Source organism: Dreissena polymorpha, chromosome 10 (assembly GCF_020536995.1).
Source record: "Dreissena polymorpha isolate Duluth1 chromosome 10, UMN_Dpol_1.0, whole genome shotgun sequence".
Lineage (NCBI taxonomy): Eukaryota > Metazoa > Mollusca > Bivalvia > Myida > Dreissenidae > Dreissena > Dreissena polymorpha.
In genome coordinates this window covers 40,150,954-40,173,924 of record NC_068364.1, presented here as the reverse complement: position 1 = coordinate 40,173,924, position 22,971 = coordinate 40,150,954, and the positions used below count along the sequence as shown (strand labels likewise).

General features: G+C 34.0%; 1 protein-coding gene and 1 long non-coding RNA gene across 2 annotated transcripts in view; both read left to right on the top strand.

The window, feature by feature from the left end:
* The window catches only part of LOC127848579 (uncharacterized), a 120,089-nt gene that overhangs the window by 5,659 nt on the left and 91,459 nt on the right, over positions 1–22,971 (top strand). The window lies entirely within an intron of this gene.
* LOC127848580 (uncharacterized) lies at positions 8,887–15,675 on the top strand. Its single transcript, XR_008034589.1, has 4 exons — positions 8,887–9,268; positions 10,794–10,894; positions 11,149–11,317; positions 12,335–15,675. It is a non-coding gene; the product is annotated as an uncharacterized LOC127848580 (long non-coding RNA).

Here is a 22,971-nt window from a genome sequence, read left to right as displayed (position 1 = left end):
ACTTAATCTAAAAGAAAGTAAATCAATACTGTTAGCTTGATGGATAACTTCATTTCCCCGGACGTATATAAGCACTATATGCTTGATAAGTACTTGTTAATCTACAAAAGTAAATAAGCAATGTATAAATGATAATTTACTTATCTCCAAATCATAAAATAAACCTTATTTTGTTTAGTATTTGTTGAATGAAATTATTCTCAGTTTTAGAAATACGGTATCGTGTTGGTATTGTACATTCTATTTAGAAGAGCGAGCACGGTAATGGTTGAGCGCGAACAATGCACGTGTTTCTCGTTTTGGCGTTTACATGAGTTGCAAATCTTTTTGTTTTCGACATTCGAGGTGTGCGTTTGACAGGGTATCAATATTGATAGAGGAAAGGTTTATAAGGCAGTATAGACAAGGTTTTCCCACGAGAGACGGATTCTCAGATAGAAGCGGAATTTGAAGCTGAAAATTCGAGATCAGGTCAAACTTGATGTTTCTGTTTATTTAAATCAGATTGGCAAAACAATCTATAATAATACAAAAAATGACATAGCTAACGTGTGTGAACAGTTTTGCTTATGGTGCATTCGTGAGTAAATAAAAGTATTCACGTTCCTTAACTGTGCTCGTTAAATTTGCATCTTTTTGTTTGCGATTTGTCGTTTTGTGTATAAGCAAAATAAATAAATAAATAGTAACTCGTTTTTTACTTGATTGTGTATGATGGTATAAACGTAAGGCCTAACGCTTTGTCACTCAAGGTTGTATTGACAACAAAGTTAGATGACCCACTCCCCCATCCGTTATAATCTGTTGTTTTTTAAATAAGCATGGCCTTTTTATGACAAATGTATGTAATACTAGTCTTTGTATTCCAGTTAATATGATTTAAATAACTAATTAATTTGAAAGTCAACTGAAAGCAGTCTAAAGCAGTCATGTGTGATTGATCATTTTGCTCAATTCTTTACGTCAAATTGCGCTTGTTAATACGAGTTTTAATTCTAAGTAATCGTAATCATACTTGATGTTTTTAGACGCACACTTACTGGATATCTTTGTTCGTGCATATTTTTTGAATTATTAATATGTTTTAATGTCCGCCACATTGCAATTGTTTATGTGATATCAGTCTTGTCTTGCTACGTACTAAATGTTAAGTATAACAAGTTGTTTTATTGTCTATATTTTCATACGATTACTTTTATCTTTCTGTTAAGTTGTGATCAGTTCGATTCGGACGTTTGGTTAATGCAGCTGTGGCACAATTTCATCATAAGCATATCTAAAATGTTTGAATTCTTATAATTTTGCAAAACTATTTTAACTTATAAGTTTATGGATAATATTGTTTTAATTGTGTGTTAGTTTCTTGTTGGTGGCAAAAAAGTATATATAAATGATCCTTTTAAAGTGTATTTATTATTTTTATTTGCGAAAATGAATGTGACAATGTTACAGGGTGAGCTTAAATGCTACTTACTATTTGCGATTTACTTATAGCTGCTCATTTGTTTATGTCTCTGTAATAGATATCAAAAGTATATGAAGGCATTTGGACACTGATCTTGAGCATTTGGTCCTCAAAAATAAATTGCCATAAAAGAAAAAATCAAATAAAAAATAAAATGAGCAGTAGGATTTCGCATCCCGGTCGCGGTTTCACGGTTACCTGAACTGCTCATTACTACCGTTTATTGTATGGGTTGCAATTTTACTAATGTGCACTTCTCTTCATAGGTGATAGTGGATAAGCCCTGTATATGTCGCAGCTGCTTCAAACAAAATTTATGTAACCCTGTGTGCACTTGTCTGATATTATTTGTTTAGGCTAAACGTATGATTTATATATATAGTATTGCACTTCTAGCATACTACACGTGTGAATGTTCAATTATACCCATAACGGTATTTCCTACAAAATGTATTCATTATGATATCCGTTTCGGTTCTTTAGATGCATACAATTAACGATCATAAGTTCGTATGTGTCCGTATGATGGCTATAGGACGCGGTCTGATGACGAGCGGACGAAAAAATTTACCTACCGAGAGTTTATAACTACTATGGTATTTTCCAACAGTAATTTAAAGATACACAACGATATGTTCTAATCAAACGCTGCTTTTCTTTAGAATAAATAAGATTCTCTGTTAAAAACTAAAACTTAATTAGGATATTGCGTTTGTAGATACGCACATTGAGTTTAAAGTTGAAAAATCTAATCTTTAAGACCGGTTTCCCTGATGTGTAAAAGCCAGTTGGTTTGTGTTCTAAGTTTATATTTTTTGAAAGCCAGCTGGCCGGATCTTTAAAAGCCAGTTGGCGTGTGTGGTTAGTTGACCGTTTTGAATGGCCAGTTTGCCTGAAGCAGATTAGCAAGTTGGATTGTTTTTCTCACTTGACCCAAATTTCCTAAAACGCATGTTGTCATAGTTTTAACAAACGTTTGCAAGGGTATGTTTTCAGTGACTGGACAGTTCGAATGGTATATTAAATATTAGAGAACATAAATGAATCAGGACAGCTCGAAAGAAGTAGACATTAATAGTTTTTATTCTCTGTTTATTAATATGAAAGCCCTCTCAGATACAAACACCCATTTTTAGTTTTTATCTGTGTAATAATTAATAAAGTCTGAACTCGTTTAGATTAACGAGCAATATAATGATGATGTCATTGATACTGATGATATGTATGTTGTTAATGATGATTTTCATGATGATGTTGATGATAATGATGATGATGATGATGATGATGATGATGATGATGATGATGATGATGATGATGATGATGATGATGATGATGATGATGATGATGATGATGATGATGATGATGATGATGATGATGATGATGATGATGATGATGATGATGATGATGATGATGATGATGATGATGATGATGATGATGATGATGATGATGATGATGATGATGATGATGATGATGATGATGATGATGATTATGATTATGCTGATGATGATGCTGATGCTGCTGCTGCTGCTGCTGCTGCTGATGATGATGATGATGATGATGATGATGATGAGGATGATGATGATGGTGATGGTGGTGGTGGTGGTGGTGGTGGTGGTCGTGGTGGTGGTGTTGGTCGTGGTCGTGGTGGTGATGATGATGATGATGCTGATGATGATGATGATGATGATGATGATGATGATGATGATGATGATGATGATGATGATGATGATGATGATGATGATCTAGAGAAAAAACAATAATAAATTCCCTCATAGACTATGAGGAAAAGAACATTCTGAAAACTATCAACAGAGGCTTAAAATATTTACAAAAAATATTTAAGGCGTTTGTTATCTATCATTTCGGATATCAATATAAAATTCATTATATTTAGAAATCTATTAGTGAGCCATTCAACTTCAGGAAACCCGTTTTTACGTTGTAAACATCCAAACTAAGTCGGAATATTGAAAAGTTTTAATTTGTGTACATATATTAATATACTGGTTTATTTCATAATGATTCTTTCAGGTTAGGTATGGGAAATATAGGATCCTGATCTTTCTCACATTTAATACAATATTTAATAAAACCAGTTCAGAAATTTCCATAGCATGTAGAAAAAACGCATCTATAACATCGTTTTCTAAAATATTCATGTTACCGATAATATTGCTGCTGTAATTGTTGAATCTCACGAGAGAAAAAGTAAATAGCATGAGGTAAACGTCTGTACTGACTGTACAGGTTTTGCAGAGTTAACCTTGTATGTCTCTGTACACACATCATTTGAAAATTACTCCGTTTAACATAAGGAAAGCGTTAAAAAAGTATGCATACTAAACATAATGTAATGCTTACAGCGAACTTTTTTGTCGATGTGGAGTTCTGGTAAAGAAACCGTTTGCCAACCACCAAAGCTTTCGACTTGACAAAACACACAAAACTTCACAAATATGCATAATCAACAGCATACAAATACTTAAAAAAAAACGCATAATCACATACAACGTAACTAGCTAAATATGTACTTCGATAGCTAATGTTTTAGCATAGAGATTTTAATATGATTTAGACAAGTATATTATGTAACGGGTGGTCTTGATGTATAACGATAGTGAACCGTTCACCCTTATGTGTGTATTTCAATGTTTTTAATGCGTCTGAAGTTGCATTATGTTAGGACCCAAAGTGCGTCCTAGCACTCCTACCAAATTACTTTATGTCAGGACCCAGAGTGCGTCCTAGCACTCCTACCAAATTACTTTATGTCAGGACCCAGAGTGCGTCCTAGCACTCCTACCAAATTACTTTATGTCAGGACCCAGAGTGCGTCCTAGCACTCCTACCAAATTACTTTATGTCAGGACCCAGAGTGCGTCCTAGCACTCCTACCAAATTATTTTATGTCAGGACCCAGAGTGCGTCCTAGCACTCCTACCAAATTACTTTATGTCAGGACCCAGAGTGCGTCCTAGCACTCCTACCAAATTACTTTATGTCAGGACCCAGAGTGCGTCCTAGCACTCCTACCAAATTACTTTTTAAACTCACGAAAGTGTGGAAGAATTTGAATTATATCTACAAATTGACATCTATTAAATTGTATTACTGAAATGGATCGGGATTCGGTGCTGTGTTTTGCTTCGTGGTTAAGCCGGACGATCGGGAAATAACCACGTCCGTCCGCTATGGTTACCATCAACCGAAGTAAAATACAGCGGTAGCGAGTATTGAACCCTGGTCGCCGAGGTAAGAAGCTTATGAACCAACCACTGTGCACATCGTACAGGCATTCTTGACGGTTTCGAGTAATGTTATTGTTATTTCTGGAAGGATGGCACCACGTAATGGTGTGTTCATGTATTCGAGTATAAATATAAATATAGTCAAAACAGAACCAGTCTTAAGACACAAACAACATTTATTTTTCCTTAAAACATAATATATATATAATGTTTACAGCACTGTGCGAGGACAAATCATAAAGAACAAACACAAGCCAAGTCTACAAAACTGAACATTTACAGTCAACAGCTATCTAAGAATGAACGAAACAGTTTACCTTTTGTTGCAAAAAAACATTTTATTTCAATAAATTGTTTCCAAATTATAAAAATTATATGGTAATTTACAAAATGCAAAAAATGCAAAATAAAAGGTAAACAATAATATTTCAAAATAACAAGAATTAAAAAAAAATGTTTCCAACATGTCTTGACGCTGAATTTAATTGATCATGTATTTATTTATTTACCGAAATTCCCACTTTTTTCTAGAGTTGTTATCTTTTCAAGAACGCCTAAAGAAGTTACTATTGTTGTTGTTTCATGGCTTTAAGATATTCTGCGCCTAAGGCTGCATTAAGTAAGTAGTCCCATCGTTGGTTCGTCAGATGGTGAATTTACAAACCGTAAATAATAGAATCCATACATGATTAAAAGTCCCTTATAATTTTGATAAATGTTTGCAAAGCTTAATATCTAATAATGATGTTGTACAAAGCAATAAACAAGAGTTGTTATGTTTTCAAGAACGCTAAAAGAAGTGACTAAGATTGTTGTTTCATGGATTTTAGTTCTTCTGTGCCTAAGGCTGCATTAAGTAAGGAGTCCCATCTTTGGTTCGTCAAATGGTGAATGTACAGACCGAAAAGAATACAATCCATACAATTATTAAAAGTTCTAAGTCCCTAATAATTTTGAGTAATGTTTGCACAGCTAAATATCTAATAATGATGTTTTAGAAAGCAGTAAACATTCTCTGATTGTTCGTGTATTTTTCGTGTTTGGTATACCTTCGGTGCTAAAGGTAAGTCATTGTCCGTCGTTAATCATTAGAAGTCAGTTTCATATCGGCAGCATCCATAGCCATATAACAACTATCCAAGACTTGCACAAATCTGATACATACATAATCTAATTGACATTGAAATATTATATATGCAGAATTAATTATTAGAGATAAAACAACCAACAAAAAGATTGCAAAAACGTTGAACATTTACAAAACTCGACAATGAAGCAGTACACATGCAGTGTGAATAAGTAGACGAACATAAATAACTATCAAAGACATCAAAACACATCACAAACGTACATCAAATGACAGTTAAATATAGTAAGCTAAGTACAAACATATTAGAAACGGAACCATTTGCTTTCTTTATTACTATAAGTAGGTCATGTCATTAGAGGTATTCCGCGCAGGCGTGATAGAAATACGACAGGGGCTCTCAATATTCTCTTTGAAACAGTTTAGTTATTGTTTTACTGTATAACGTTTAATATCAAAAATTAATTTGTTTAAACAATTTAATAGTTGTCTTACTATCCTAATTGTGTGTTTGTTTGCGTACGTGTGTATGGTGGTGGAGTGGGATCATGATTTGATTGGATAGAAGAGGTTGTGTGTGGGGGGACAGGATACTTATTTTTCTGCTGATATATCTTAAGAAAGTGTTGAAGTATCAGGTTGATAGTAGGGATCAGATACATAATACACTATATTTGTGGCAAACGTCTTTGAAATCTAATACGTAAAAGAGGGCTCACGGTTCGTACATCATGCTTTAAGTGAGCGAAAAATATAAATGCTATGTATCACTGCGGTCCATTTTTATCGAGTCAACATTATCATTTTATTTGCAATATTTTGTGAGTATTGGCGGGTCAGCCTTATTTAAGGGTGCAAAAAGCTAAACAGGATTCATAAAAGGACAATCGGTCATGGTGAGATAGAACAAGAGGTGTGAATAAGGACCAAGAGGTGTGAATAAGTTTGGTGTTTATACAATCGGTCGTAGTGAGATAGACAAAGAGGTGTGAATAAGGTTGGTGTAGTGAGATAGGCCAAGAGGTGTGAATAAGGTTGGTGTTTCGTAGGAGTTTAGTTGCAGAGTTATGCGTAAATGCCAATATGATATGCTTTGCATTGACCGTTCCAAGGCGGTGACCCCAGCTTTATTCATATTGTGTGTTTATGTTGGTTTGTATTGTGCTGTATTGTGCTGTTTTGTACTGTTTGGGCAATCGGTCACTTGCCTTAAATAAAGGACCAACTAATTGTTTTAAATGAGAATTCCATACTGCTCCAGCAGCTGAAGTTTCACTTCTTTATACTGATATGATTGTACTTTCATACCTAATACGCGGAGGAAAAAGCAAAGGACGACATTTACGAAAGTTTAAAAAATGCAGTTACATTCCAACGTTAATACATATGTAAAGTGGTTCTTTGTTAGCGTAAGAGTTAATTTACCCAGCTCCGCATACATTCATGATATAATACAAGTCACAATAAAAAATAAATAATGATAATTATAGCAATAACAGATGACAATAGCATCATACGCTATACATACATGTACAAGTACACGGCGCTTGTGTTAACAAAGTATTTATGGGTATCAGGATATGGTTGTTATTCCGTCATTTCTAGTAATTAAGTTCCAAGCGCCCAACTTCAATTATGTATTTTCCCCGATAACTCCTGATATTGAAATCACCCCGTTACAATTGCTGTTAACATGTAATAAAATACGTAACATATGAACACTTGACAGAGGCTGTAGCCATGGACATCAATGTGTTCACATAGTATTGCTTATATTTCACTCCTTATACATTTCCTTTGTTAGGGGAGAATTTTTGACTAGGTTAGTGTAATCAGCTATTAAATAAAAGGGAATAAAATATTTACACAGCTCTACTCAGCTCTGGGGGAACACTCTATTCCCAGTTTCATTTACTAAGAAGATAATCTCTACATAGTTCACACAAACAATCTAATAAAATCACTCAGATCAATAATATTTCACAAAATAGACACAAGCAATATACATATAAAAAATCAAAACTGAGTACGATATCAAGGCTGTCACTTTATGGAACTCTGGTGTTTTATTATCAGGCTTATCAGTAAATATTTAACACTCTTTACAAATTAAATACGAAAAAATGATAATACAATTCTCAAACACATATAGTCATATAATACAAAACTAATCAGCTTTCTACAATGTAATTATCTGAGTAAAAAAAAACAATTTGAAAACAAAACCTGGAAGAGTTTTGAAAAATACCCAGTAAAAAAGGTCGACAATTTTTGGAAAGTATAAATTAAATTGTATTTTTTTCTATTATCAATATCAGATATGCTTATTTAAACAGCTGATTACTTAGTACATGTACACTCAATGCATCTCTAACCCAACACTATAACAATTAATGTTTCTAAAATAGGGCTAAATATTTCAACTTGAAATTTCGCACATTGTTGTTTGAGACACTACTTGAGAATGAGTGTCCTCGTGCTGCACGTGAAAATGAAAGCATGCGGGAACACAATTTATTTTAACTTGCATAAAACTATTTTCCTATCACAATATGATCGGGGAAAACAGATTTGCTGTAATATATGCTTTTAATTTGTGTGTGTGTGTGTGTGTGTGTGTGTGTGTGTGTGTGTGTGTGTGTGTGTGTGTGTGTGTGTGTGTGTGTGTGTGTGTGCGTGCGTGCGTGCGTGCGTGCGTGCGTGCGTGCGTGCGTGCGTGTGCGGGTGCGGGTGTGCGGGTTTGCGCGTTTGCGCGTGTGCACGTGTGCGTGTGCGTGCGTGCGTGCGTGCGTGCGTATGTGTGTGAGTGTGAGTGTGTGTGTGTGTGTGTGTGTGTGTGTGTGTGTGTGTGTGTGTGTGTGTGTGTGTGTGTGTGTGTGTGTGTGTGTGTGTGTGTGTGTGTGTGTGTGTGTGTGTGTGTGTGTGTGTGTGTGTGTGTGTGTGTGTGTGTGTGTGTGTGTGTGTGTGTGTGTGTGTTGTGTGTGTGTGTGTGTGTGTGTGTGTGTGTGTGTGTGTGTGTGTGTGTGTGGTGTGTGTGTGTGTGTGTGTGTGTGTGTGTGTGTTGTGTGTGTGTGTGTGTGTGTGTGTGTGTGTGTGTGTGTGTGTGTGTGTGTGAGTTTGTAAAACCTACCAACCGGGGAAAATCGTATGAATACACACCAACAAACCGGGGAACACCTACCAACCGGGGAATTCCCCGGTTGGTTTTAGGCGAAAATCTCTAATCTACGTGTATGAAATACCAAACTGTCAATTTAAATTAGAAATCCAACGCCTTCCCCGATTAGCGGGTTTGTGGCATGCACAAAATATACACAAATCTTGACAAAATTACAATCGAGTGTGTATCCAGGCTTATAACAGTTCCCCGGTTGCGCTGTTTAAAAATCATACACTCGGTATTTATATCATTTAGTGAAAGTAAGTTGGAAAAATGGAGTTTCGAGCGAACAAACGCATTAAACTAAGGTAAGCTTTTTAATTATGTTTGCAACGTTCAATTGCTATTAAAAAGCGTTTTTATGTAAACTTTAAAGTAATACTGGAAGACGAATTCTAAAGATCGATTTATATTAATATCATTTGATTACAAAGCTTGTTTTACGGTACATATTTCACGAATATATTTTTTAAATAAACGTAAAACAATGTAGAGCTCTAGGCAGTTTTTCGTTATATATATATAACGAAAAACTGCCTAGAGCTCTACAGTGTTTTACGTTATATATATATATAGTGGAGCTATCCTACTCACCCCGGCGTCGGCGTTAGCGTGAGCGTGAGCGTTGGAATGTTAAAGTTTGCGTACCACCTCAAATATTGTCTATGTCCCTTGACATATTGCTTTTATATTTAGCATACTTCTTTACCAACATGACCCCAATCTATAAACAAGAGCAGACAATTGTAACAAGCATTTTGTAAGAATTATGGCCCCTTTTCCCACTTAAAATATGCATATTATTGATAAATATTTGTTAAAGTTTACGTACCACCGCAATTACTTTCTATGTCCCTTGACATATTGCTTTTATATTTTGCATACTTCTTTACCAACATAACCCCAATCGATAAACAAGAGCAGACAACTGTAACAAGCATTTTGTAAGAATTATGGCCCCTTTTCCACTTAGAATATGCATATTATTGATACATCTTTATTAAAGTTGCGTACCACCTCAAATATTTTCTTTGTCCCTTGACATAAGGTTTCATATTTTGCATACTTCTTTACCAACATGACCCCAATCTATAAACAAGAGCAGACAACTGTAAAAAGCATTTTGTAAGAATTATGGCCCCTTTTTTCACTTAGAATATGCATACTATTGGTTATTCTATGTTAAAGTTTGCGTCCCACCTTAAATATTTTCTTTGTCCCTTGACATATTGCATTCATATTTTGCATACTTCTTTACCAACATGACCCCAATCTATAAACAAGAGCAGACTACTGTAAACAACATTTTGTAAGAATTATGGCCCCTTTTTTCACTTAGAATATGCATATTATTAATAATTCTTTGTTAAAGTTTGCGTACCACCTCAAATATTTTAATGGTCCCTTGACATGCTGCTTTCATATTTTGCATACTTCTTGACCAACATGACCCCAACTTGAAATACAATCTTATTAGTTTGTTTTATATCTTTACAAATGTTCAATACATATGTTTTGTGGAAACCTGAACTCAGAATCGTCTATAATTAACCATTTCTTTAAAACATAAGCGATCAATATGTTTGGTTTAAACTTATTTATTACGACATAGTAACATATTCACAAGTAACATGGCATTGACATAGGATCCATATGTTTCAATTATGGTCCTCTTCCAGTGAGAATATGACTATAGTACCTTGACCTTATTGAATATGAACAATTTCCCCATGGTGGCTTACTTTATACTGTCAAGCACTTGAATAGTCGAGCGCGCTGTTTTCTGACAGCTCTTGTTGTTTTTCTCATCGACATTTCCATTTTAACATTTAGTAGCCAAAAGGGTCCAAGTCCCCTTGATCTCGCAAGAACGTACTGTCAGAATTACGTTGATCCACCAGGTTTTGAAGTAAAAACCGTCAATGATGTCATAGGTACAAATATTTTTGTATATGGTTATGTTTAAAGTCGTTTAGAAATTATAAAAGAACATCGTAGCTCTTTCCATTAAAAAGAAGAAAACAAACATGGACTATTGGGTTACTTAATACTGGGCAGAAGTATGGAAGTAGCATAAAGATGTATTGATTATTTATGAATAAAACACTATTGGCGCCTATATCTAGCCTTCAATTATATGACCAAAATGATTATTAATATAAAATGTATACAAATATAATTATTTCAGGCGAAGGAGTCTTTGCCACTGAGCCTTTTAAAAAAGGAGACTTTCTTCTCGAATACAAAGGGGATCTGATAACACGAGCAAAACATGCACGGCAATTAGAAAAGGAGTATGAAAAGGAGGGTCAAGGCAGCTTCATTTACTTTTTTAAATACAGTGACAAATCTTGCTGGTAACTACAAATTAGCTTTACTTTGCACATCAAACGTTTAAATCACGCCATTAGAAGAAGAATAATCTTTAGTTTTTTCACCATAATAATTAAATTTGGCATGCGCGTTATTTTAGTTTAAAGCACCAGAAGTGTTTATTTAAATGTCTATCTAGTCAGTGTTAGAAAGTTCGTTAGTTATGAAACCATTAAGTACAACGCATTTGTATCAATGCATGTGTAGTAATAACAAATCACTGTGAAACATACCCATTTTTTTGCTCCGTGCATTTCTGACAATTCAAATAACAAATACACATTATCAGACAGACCGCATTAAAGTAGAGCTTGACGACGTTCAATGATTAAACATTTTAATTCACGGCAAAAAGATATTTGAATATCTGTATTTAAAAAGAATAACTCATGAATGAACATGAATGCAATCATAAAACTGATTGGCTATATTTATAAAAAATAATAATTCAAAAGACATTTAAAGCTAATTTAAAATGTGATAAATATCAGTGATAAATTCATCACAGATGACGTCTTAACAATAGAATGTACCTTTCTCCATGGAAGTGTTGGTACTCCATAATCATATCGGAGTTCCTCGCCAATTGCAATGTCTCTGTCTGCGAAATTGCATAGATGGGGAGTTTGGTTGACTTCAACTATTTTCATTACACAATTTTGTTTTGCGTCTCCATTTTCGGCATCATTTATCATTCGACCCTCATGGAATATATTTTTCGAAATTTGATAACATGTTTGGAACAACCTGGTATATGTAATGACATGCTACGTCGGTGTATTCAGCCAATTTTTAAAAAAGTAATTGTTTGATTCATAAGGCAAAATAATGTTTCCAAATTTGTCGTGTGACATCTATGTCATTATCAGGTGCCGTAAGTACCTGGACGCTTTTGTCGTAATTTTGCTATGAAAAATTGTACTGAAGTATATATATTTAATATGAATATCTTACAAATGGCAGTTAGCGACGTCATATGGTGTTTTATTATCCATGTACAGAAAAGAGTACTTCAAATACCAGGAGAACATAACAAGCAGCCAAAAATCAATGGAGTGAAAACGAAAAAGGAGCTGTTCACAGACACTTTGATCGTTTTTTGATAGTGGGTAAATTACCAGAGAAAAAAGAAATACTTGCATGAATTGAAAGTGAGAATGACCTTCGCAACAGAAGTTGGAAAAATGTCAAAGACTTTTGCAGAAATTTGATTGAAACAAAAAAGCGACGGGGACTTTTAACTTAAAAAAATATTACACATATAATGCACGTTTAGAAGAATACGTTAAAGGATGAAGTTGCCACATTTTGTTGTGTTTTCTTGTTCTATATACTCTTTTCGAAAACGATATATGTGTGCTTATTGTATTTGAATGTTTTATTAATACGGTTTTGCCAAAAACGATATTTGTTCATAATCATATCGCCGAACAAATTAGGATTGGTATATAGTTCGGCCAATGAGTGTTTCTTTGTACTTTCTATTACGAGTTTCTACGAGTTACTCACTATACAAGTTATTTTTTACCCTAAATTTGTTGAATATGAATGAATATAGCAAACATGATAACAAATCAATCTAGAAGGCTAAACGTTCAGAGAAGGCACACAAAAAATTCAGTCGGATAAAATTTACATTTTAAATAACATAAAAAACTACTGCTAAACCACTGCTATAATATGAAGAATACAAATGAATATTTTGTCAATTTTACAAAATTTGTTTTGAATGACAGGTGTCTGACTTGTAGTTGAGTACTTAATAGTTATTTTAAAGTAAACATTTACCAAAATGTAACTTATTGCGTAAATATCGCACTAGAATTGATTAAATAGTTGTTAAATATTACAATAATTTCCTACACAGATTTTTGTGCATTTGTTTTGCGTGTAGATATTCACATTAGCTATCAATTCACATATTTGCTTTGTGTATATAATTGGTATGTTTATATATATTTTCATATCAAAATTGCTTGATCTACAAAAATTCGCGAGGAGTTATGCATTTTTTCCCATGTTTTTATTGAAGTTTATAATTCAACGACGATGAAAATTACTAAGATGCCAGATTTAGTTATGTTTTTTTTCTCATTTATGGTTAAAGATCAATTAACATACCCATTTCCCAGACTAAGATATTGTTAAAACAATTTATCGCGTTTGCGACTGACCTCTTTTATGCATTCTAACACAAGCTATTTACTTGTTTTTTCGAATACTCTTCATATACACACACTTGAACAAGCTGTAGATTACCTAGAACACAACATATTTGAAACATATATTTATATGTGATGTGTAAATGCAGGCACAAAGCTAATAATTAATAATGTTTATACACTTTGCGATATGATGCTATAATGTCGGTTGTTTTAAGTGATTAATCATTATGTTAACCATGTTATCTGCCATCTGAAATGTAATTGAGTGTTTTGACATGTATGCGAAATTGATCTTGTTCGATTTGGTGCTGTATATTCAGAATTGAGTCACACTGTTATAATTTTCCTGTTGGTACATATTATTTTTAAGTTGGCACCAACAAGGGTTTAACAATTGATCCACATGTGCACTCCCAGTAAGTATATATACTATAATGTAAGTGATTCAAAATAATATTAAACTACGTGTTTGATAAGTGTTTGCTTTGGTTCATATTTAATTATTAGTGTTTTTATATAATGATAATGCTGTCAAAGTCAGCGGTGATTATACGTGTATAACAACATTAATTATTACTTTTATATTGTTTTCAACAAATAACATATGGATGACACATCGGCATAATTTTTCAGTGCTTAAAATACACTCTTTCTATTATATTTTATGCAAAAATTAGGTACATAAGTTGGTTAACATAAAGGTAGTTTGAACAAAATACGTGAATTCAAATCTTAAAAAAGGTGTTTGGTTTGCAAGGGAAAACAAAGCGACTGCCAGTGACTATTTTCCTTAAAATATAATCTGTTATTTCGACAGGTAGAATTAAATGTAAGTTCATTATTAACGTTAACCCGTTTTTGGCATTCTCTACTCAAACAAGTGCATACATACTGTATTTTTTTAATACAGCACATGTGTAATGGTATCACAGTTGTAGAATTAAAATACATATATTATAACAATAACTACTGATCATTATTCAGATTGACCTACCGCCGTAGACTAAGTTACTGTCGCGTCAAAATGCATTGTTATCAAGTCGTTTTGCTAGTTTACTTAACTATTTAGTTTCTCAAGCCTCGCCACATTCGTTGTGAAACGTTCATGATTGTTTAAAGTTACAGATTTTATTATTTTTGAAAATGCAATAAATGTATTTAAAACAATTTAAGTGAAGTGGAAGTTGCCATGCGTGTGAATGAATTTTCTGATGTTTACCTGTTTCAGGGGATTAAATGCATGAGTTATTTTATAATCTCAGAGTAAGGACAAAGAAAATTTACACTATTCAATCTATATGCATATGGGCAGTTCTACTTTTAGGATAAAAAACTTCATAGTAGGTGAAAATCGTGAATGCTTTTTTCTGATGGAAAAAATGAATTAAACAAATAAGCCGCCTCCCCCTCTCCTTCATTCGGTTTGACAAATAGCGTGGCCTGAAAAAAATAACATTATTTTTTAGTTTTAAGAACGAATTGTATTCATTTGTTGATTAATTGCACCATGATTGTTATGGTATAATGCAGCACTTGCATGCTTGTAGTCGGCTTATAGCTAATGAAGTCATTAATGTATTGTTTGATTTGCGTTTTGTCTCTTATGCTTATTTTGATGTGAATAATATTTGAGTCAATCAAATAAGGCATTTTTGTATAACTTATATAAGGTCATATGATAAACATATTTAATTTAAATATTGTTTCATACATATTCTTTTCAATTTTTGTACTAACTTAAATATTATCCATGAACGTGCACGCCATTGTCCTATTAACAACGGTACCAAGATTACACACAATTACCCCTGTTGGTAAACGCAAAGTCCCCGTTGGACATTATTGAAGCTCCACGGTGATAGCGCGCTTAAGTTCCTCTCTTGGTTAACACAATTCCCCTGTTGGCACACATTAAAGTTACACGGTTGGTACGCACATAGCACCCCTGCTGGTATACACCCTTCCCCAGTTGGAACACATTGACGTGCCACAGTTGGAACGCACTAAGTTCCCCTGTTGGTACACATTGAAGTTCCACAGTTGGTACGCACTTAGTACCCCTGTTGGTATACACCGTTCCCCAGTTGGCACACATCGCAGTTCCTCATTTGGTACGCACATAATTCCCCGGTGTGCATGTAAAATTTTCTTTGATTTATTACCCTATTTATCATAATTTTTATGTCAAAATCGTATTTTAGGTTCGAAACTTGTCTGTTCTTTATCACTTTCAGCTTTCTAGAATATGTGGAAATGGTGGTCCCCGGTTGGTAGGTTTAGAACACATTTCCCCGGTTGGAAGGTTTTACAAGTATGCGTGTGTGTGTGTGTGTGTGTGTGTGTGTGTGTGTGTGTGTGTGTGTGTGTGTGTGTGTGTGTGTGTGTGTGTGTGTGTGTGTGTGTGCGTGTGTGTGTGTGTGTGTGTGTGTGTGTGTGTGTGTTTGTGTGTGTGTGTTTGTGTGTGTTTGTGTGTATGTGTGTGTATGTGTGTGTGTACCGCACGTGTAACACATGTTTTAGACGAGTATCACATTACACATAACTAACGTTCGATTTGCCATCAAAAAGCCCCATCCAGCAAAAAACACTTCTAGAGACGAGTTCAATACGGTTGTAAAGTCACGACATTCAAACCATTGTAACGTGCGGGAACTTGAAGAGACCAATTTTCGGGAATGAATGAACATTCAATCATTCAGCTTATATAATTTGTTCTCAAAAAGATACTGTTTAAATCTGTCATAAGATCAACGAGTGACATATATCATACTGAGCAACCAAGAATAGATACTTATTTAGTAAGAATCCGATTGAGATAATTATTCTAATGATTTTCGCTTTAGGAAAATATTTTTAAAATTTTTGACATTTTTTTTTTAGTGAGATTTGCTCCTTAATTGATGATTCATTAAATCGTTCATAAATTAAAATTGAATGCGAGAACATTTATTCACAGAGATGATCATGTGCCGAGATAAAAAGAACTCTACATTTTTCAAAATCTTCTCATAAAATCACTCAAAACAACAATATGTTACAAAATAATCGCAAGCAATTGCAATTTGTATATGCATTTAGGGAACAACAAACTGACAACAATAATTCTCCAACATAATCATTCAAAAAGAATCACCTATCTAAACTTATTTATCTTTGTCTTTACAATACCCAGTGCATCTACACTCAAGGCACTTCTAACGCATCACTTTTATAATAACTAATTCTCAAAAACTGCTCAAGATATCGACTTGAAGCCGGCGTGTCAATCTGAGTGAACGACAAGAAATGAACTTGAAATATTGCGCAACGTAATTTAAGCTAATTTTCTACAACGTAACGTAATAGTCCTTCATCCATGATGTTCTGACACTACTGGACTACTGGCGTGGCGTGTAAGGTTTCCTCGTGCTGAACGAGCAAATACAAGCACGCGAACGATATTGATTTGCATGTGTGTAAAAATAATTTCTTAGGGTAATATGATCGGGAAAAAAACATATGTGCTGTGATGTGTACTTTAAAAGCGTATGTTTGCAATAAGAGGATTGCAGACTGGTCGATCTTAAACGCAGCGATGTAGATTAACACAAGCTGGTACCACACGTGCTACATGTGCATAAGACAAGTATCACATGGCACATGCTATCAAAATAGTCACATCTAAAACAATTTTAAAGACGAGTTTTACATAGTTTTAAGACACGAAATTCAAACCATTGTAGCGTAGAAGAACTTGAACTTATTAACACTCTATCGGTATTCAACTGTTATTCAATGTGTTCTCGAAGAGGTGTTTGGTCAATATTTCATCAGAGGAATAATTTGAAATTAATGATACTGAAAAACAAGGACTGGATTCTTCTTTAGTTAGTTTTCGATAGAAATAATTCGTTAAATGATTTTCGTTTTAAGTAAATATTTTTAAATTTTGTAACTTTTTATTTATTGTATTTTTTCTCTTTTAATGATAGTTCATTAGATAGTACATACATTATCAAATTTAAAGGATAAATTAAAATATAATTTATTTGGTTAATGTTCCAAATTGTAACGAAATCCGTTGAAAATTAAAACCACACAACTTATTTGGCATAGTTAATTTAAGCATAAATAAGAAACATATTTTATCTATTCCAATTACAATTTATATGGTGGTTACAAGTTAGAAATCCGTCTTTTTTGCGCTTTAAAACAATCGCGTTTGTCGAAATGGACGTTTACGTCTAGAAATCATACTTTCGGTTTTAAAAGCGTAACCGTTTGAAAAATAATAAGTTACTTGCTTATTAGGCTATAGATTTAATTTGATATATACCAGTTAGAATATATCTGGTGGTGACAAGGTAAAAATCCGTCTTTTTTAAGCTTTAAAACTTAAAAATAATCGCGTTTGTCGAAATGAACGTATACGTATAGAAATCCTACTTTCGGTTTTAAAAGCGGTACCGTTTGAAAATAAAAATTAAATGCTAACTAGGCTATAGATTTAATGACAATTTTGCACGCTTTCAAATTGCATCTATAGGTATTGATTAACATGTATTTCATTTCAAGGTGTGTGGCTTTAATCCAAAAATAAGGTTTCACTACTTTATCATCGAAACAATCAGAATCATTGGCTAAGGACTTTAAACGTGTTTGCATATTACGTGGTACATTGAAGTGTTTTGTATATTTCCCTGCAGGATTTACTTTGGGCAATTATAACTAAATCCCATGTAAATAGTTGGGAGATTCCAGTCCGGTCGGATAAAGCGTAAGGTTAAATTAATCGTAGTTCTTTTCACTTGATGTATTGTCATTTGTTTTTGTTTTTCGTGCATGCTGTTCATTTGAGTCAATTAAAAAATAACATTACCAGGTTAACTGTGTCATACATTGTTTGCATCCACGAAAAAGCATAATCATGATAAATGTTCGATAAGTATTAACTGGTTCATATCTGATATGTAGGAAAAGCATGATCATGTTAACCTTAAAATAGCCGATGTCCGAAAAAAGATCGTGAATGTTAACATTGTCTCGTCCTTGTAATTCATGTTTAACACACGAACATGTTAACTATGTCATAGATGTTGCCCATAAACAATCACGAATATGATGACTTGTTCTAATCGATTAACAATCAGAAATCATGAACATGTTTACAGTGTCATGCCGTGTACAACAAAGATAAAGAACATGTTATGGTGATATAGGCGGTATCTGCTCTCTCGCTTCTGGTATAAGCACATGTACGAACATGCCTTACCACCTCCACAGTAATGAGTGCCTAAAGTACAACAACCTATTCTGTCCGTCCATTGCCCATCGGTCTTACACTCGTTACGGTCACCCCCGTCTAAATAATTCCCCCAATAACATTTAAACTTGTATGAGCTGCTTATTGTATACGGCGCTTGTCCATCAATCATGATTTCCCCCCCCCCCCAAACGGTAGCTGCGAGGTTCTCCACAGTACTTTTAGCATTCTGGCTTGATTGACCACTCGCCGCTAACGCCACATTTGGGTTCGCCGAATGGTTTCTTGTAGTACCCGCTATTGCAATCATAGTCCATCATCTCATCGGATATGTATTTTACGTAGGGTTCTGCAAGAAATACCAAAACATGATTTTACTAATAGTTTTTATTTACTGAGCCACTAGTGCATACTTAAGTTGGCGAAGCTGACTCTGAATTTAAGTGCTATAATACAAATCATTCTGAGCACAAATTTATCACAGACCTCATAGGTCTTTGGTGTTCTAAATTACAAATACGATATTAATGAATTTATTGCTTTATAATTATTTGATCTCTTGGCATTATTCATAACGCATCTTAAGGAAATAATTTCACTAGCTGCAAACTTGTAAACCACCGGTGACGTCCGTTTCCTTATATCACGAGCATTCATCAATTTTTAAGTTCATATATAAACAGTTTAGTACCGAGCAATACAATAAAAACGCAAGTTTAGATGCATACGTACACTATAGCGTATTCAAGACTATCCTACTTTTCTATAGCTATTAATAAGGTACTTCTGAATTGTGTGCATGAGCACGACAATAAAAATCGAACTTACCTTGAGGTTCCCATTATCTGAATCGCTAGGAGCGGTACAGTATGGATAGCAAAGCACTGGCGTTTCTCTCCATTTTCCATCGATTTCGCACTCAACATCCTGATTATCGTTTCCGAAGTAATAGCCATCCTTGCACTGATACTTAGCTGTCATGGTGTACGTGTAGTTGCCTCCCGGCTTAACATCGCTGTTGTCAACGGGAGGAACGGTCTCATGCGTGCAATAACGGTAGCAGCTGATGTTTGGAACCACCCATTGACCTTGGAGGTCACAGGTGATGTTGGGGTTTCCAGGAGACAAATAATAGCTTCATGCGTACTGCGTTTTGTCGTTCACCGTATACCATCGGCTTTTCTTCTGTACAATGTAACCATCCGCTATCTGAGTGGCATTCTTGTAGTCGCAAGCTGGTAGACATTCGAATTCGGACCACTCTCCGTTTGTGTAACACACTATGTGCGGCAGTGTAAGATTGTAGAAACCTTCATCGCATTGATAAAGCATACCATACCCTCATGTTCCACCCACTTAACCCACTCAACTCCTCACTCCAAATTCCCTACCATCAAGCTTCACCCACATATACCTCTGAAATCACCACCCACATACCTCACCCTCATGCCCTACCCATACACCCCAACATCATGCTCTACCCACATACCCCACCCTCAAGCGGGTGGATGTGGGATCTCTTGGTTTATTATTTCAGAGGTTGAAGGATCGGTTGGGTTCAGCTTGGTCGGCCAACGTGCTCTTGTTAACTGAAACTAGACAAAATATACTTTGACTAACAAAGACAGTTGGACTTCCTCCTCATTTTGCAATCCAGATAGTACAAAATTATACGCACATAATTCATCATAACATGGCAATATAGCAATCAAACTTTGGGGTTCAAATTGCTATATATGTAATACTATGTAATACTACATAGTAACACTCACTAAATCACGTCTTGAAATCGCACACCTAACCTGATCGTCCTTAAAAAAATCCTTATAGACAAACAAGAATTATCGGGACAACTGGGTTATTTTTAACCAAAAGTATGCAAGAAACATTGCATTTTATCTTTCGCCTTACTGTTTATAAACAATAGCATAATGAGTAACCTATATTTGCCGAACAAGTTAAGCAGTTGGAATTTAATGCATTCATATGCAAATGTCATAAAAAATATTTACTCGCATATGTAATGGCCATGAATGCACATTTTAACGAGAAAATAACCTCGTTTTACCCAAAGTATGGCATAAACATCGCTTTTAGCATTTAGGTGACGTTTTGGTTAATAATAGCAGTATAAGTAAGCTATCATAAGTGAAAAGATGGACGGTAAGAAAATCTAGCATATTACACTATAGACTTACTTGCTATTTTACTGCCATAAATCCACATTTGAACAAGAAAATAACTTTTTTTTCTAACCAAAAGTCTGATACAACATGGCTTATAGTACTTAGCATGCCAGTTTGGAAAATAAAAAACCCTATAAGTAATATAATATCTTTGTTGAACAAGATAAATAGTTGGAAAAATAAGGCACATAACAACATTTACTTCCATCTTTTATGACCTATATTCTCCATTTCAATAAAAATAATATTACTGCTTTCTACCTCAAATTATGCGATAAACTTTGCTTTTAGACTGTGCGTTCCAGTTCGTTAACAATAATTTAATAAGCGAACTATGTTTGCTGAATAAAATGGATAATTGGAACATTTCGCACATAAGAATACTTAACGGAAACAAATGTTCATTTGAAAAAAAAAAATTCTGAACTAAAGTCTGCAATAAACATCGCTTTAAGCATTTTAAGGACTGTCTCTTAACAATTACATTATTAGTAAGCTATATTTGTTTGGTAAGATGATCAGAGAGAGAATAAAGCACATAAGACAATTTTTACAACCTTAAATGCACATTTTAACATTGTATTGCCTGTTTCTAAATAATAATATTACAAGAAAGCTTAATTTGTTGAATAGCGTGACCAGTTAAAAACTTAAGCTTATACGAATACTGACTTGCATATTTGACGGCTAAAAATTCAAATGTAACCAAAAAAAACTATTGTCTAACCCAAAGAAGGCAATAAAGATTGTTATAGCCTGTGAATATCTGTTTGTAATCAATGACATTATAATAATGTTATTTCTTTTTAACAATATGACACTTGGAATGTTTAGCACATTACAAATATTTATTTGGATATTTAAGAGCAAAAAAAAACAATAACACATGTTGACAAGAACATCACTTTTTTCTGTGCCAGAGTATGTAAGAAACATCGCTAGTAGCATTTTAGTGTCTGTTAATAGGCAAAAACGTTATGAGTAAGCTATATTTGTTAACTGAGATGAACAGTAAGAAAATGAAGCACAATTTAAAATATTGACTTGAAAATTTTACACATATACAGTGTATCCAAATTTGAATAAGAAATCACTATTTTCATACAAAAAGTATGCAAGAAAGAGTGGGGTATTTTTTTGCGTTACAGTGCTTGCTTATAAAAATAACTTAATAGGCTATTTATTTTGTTGATAAGATGCACATTAGGAAACATTTGGCACATACAATTTTTTACTTGCATATTTTACAGCAAAAAGCTGAAAATAACAAGAAAATAAAAACCTCTTGCACCAAAGTCAAGTGCAGAAAAAACACAATATTGATCCTTTTCATAACAATTTTGCCAAGCACATTGCAGCCAAGTTGAAAAAGAAGACACGTTAGGAACAGGTAGTGCATACTTAACTTGACATTCAGTTTTTACGGCCTTATTGCAAGTTTTTACTTCCATATGGAACATAAACTAACCCACGGTATGCAAAATAAATTGTATGCCTTTTCAACCTGAGTGTGACCAATTACATAGTAGTTACGCTTTCTTCATTAAATAAGATTAACAGTGAAAGTATGAAGCACATAAGACCAGCATTTTTCATGGAATAAACTCTATATTTTAACAAGAGCATAACACACATGCACAGTGCAGGCTTTAAATTACTACTGTAAAACCACAATCCAATTTACACAGAAACTTAAATGTGAAGAAACTGCAGTTTGGCAAAAACTTCATAATTCCAAAAATAAATATATATGCCACAATATGCAATTCCATAGGTGCGTCCTAAAATAATTATGCCCGAAAATGAGTCGCCGCCGAATTATCAGTTCTATACAGGAGTGTTTTTGCCCAATATTGAAGAGACTAGTACCAGCCCATTCAAAATCCTTATTTTTATATTTTCCCCCAATTAATTAACTAAATCAATGTAAAAGAAAATGCGAAGATAAGACTTTCACTTTAAACGGCATGATTTTTTTACGGAGCGTATCCTAAAATTTACAAGACCAGAACCGGAACTTGTGATTTTGTACGGGTCTTGCAGAT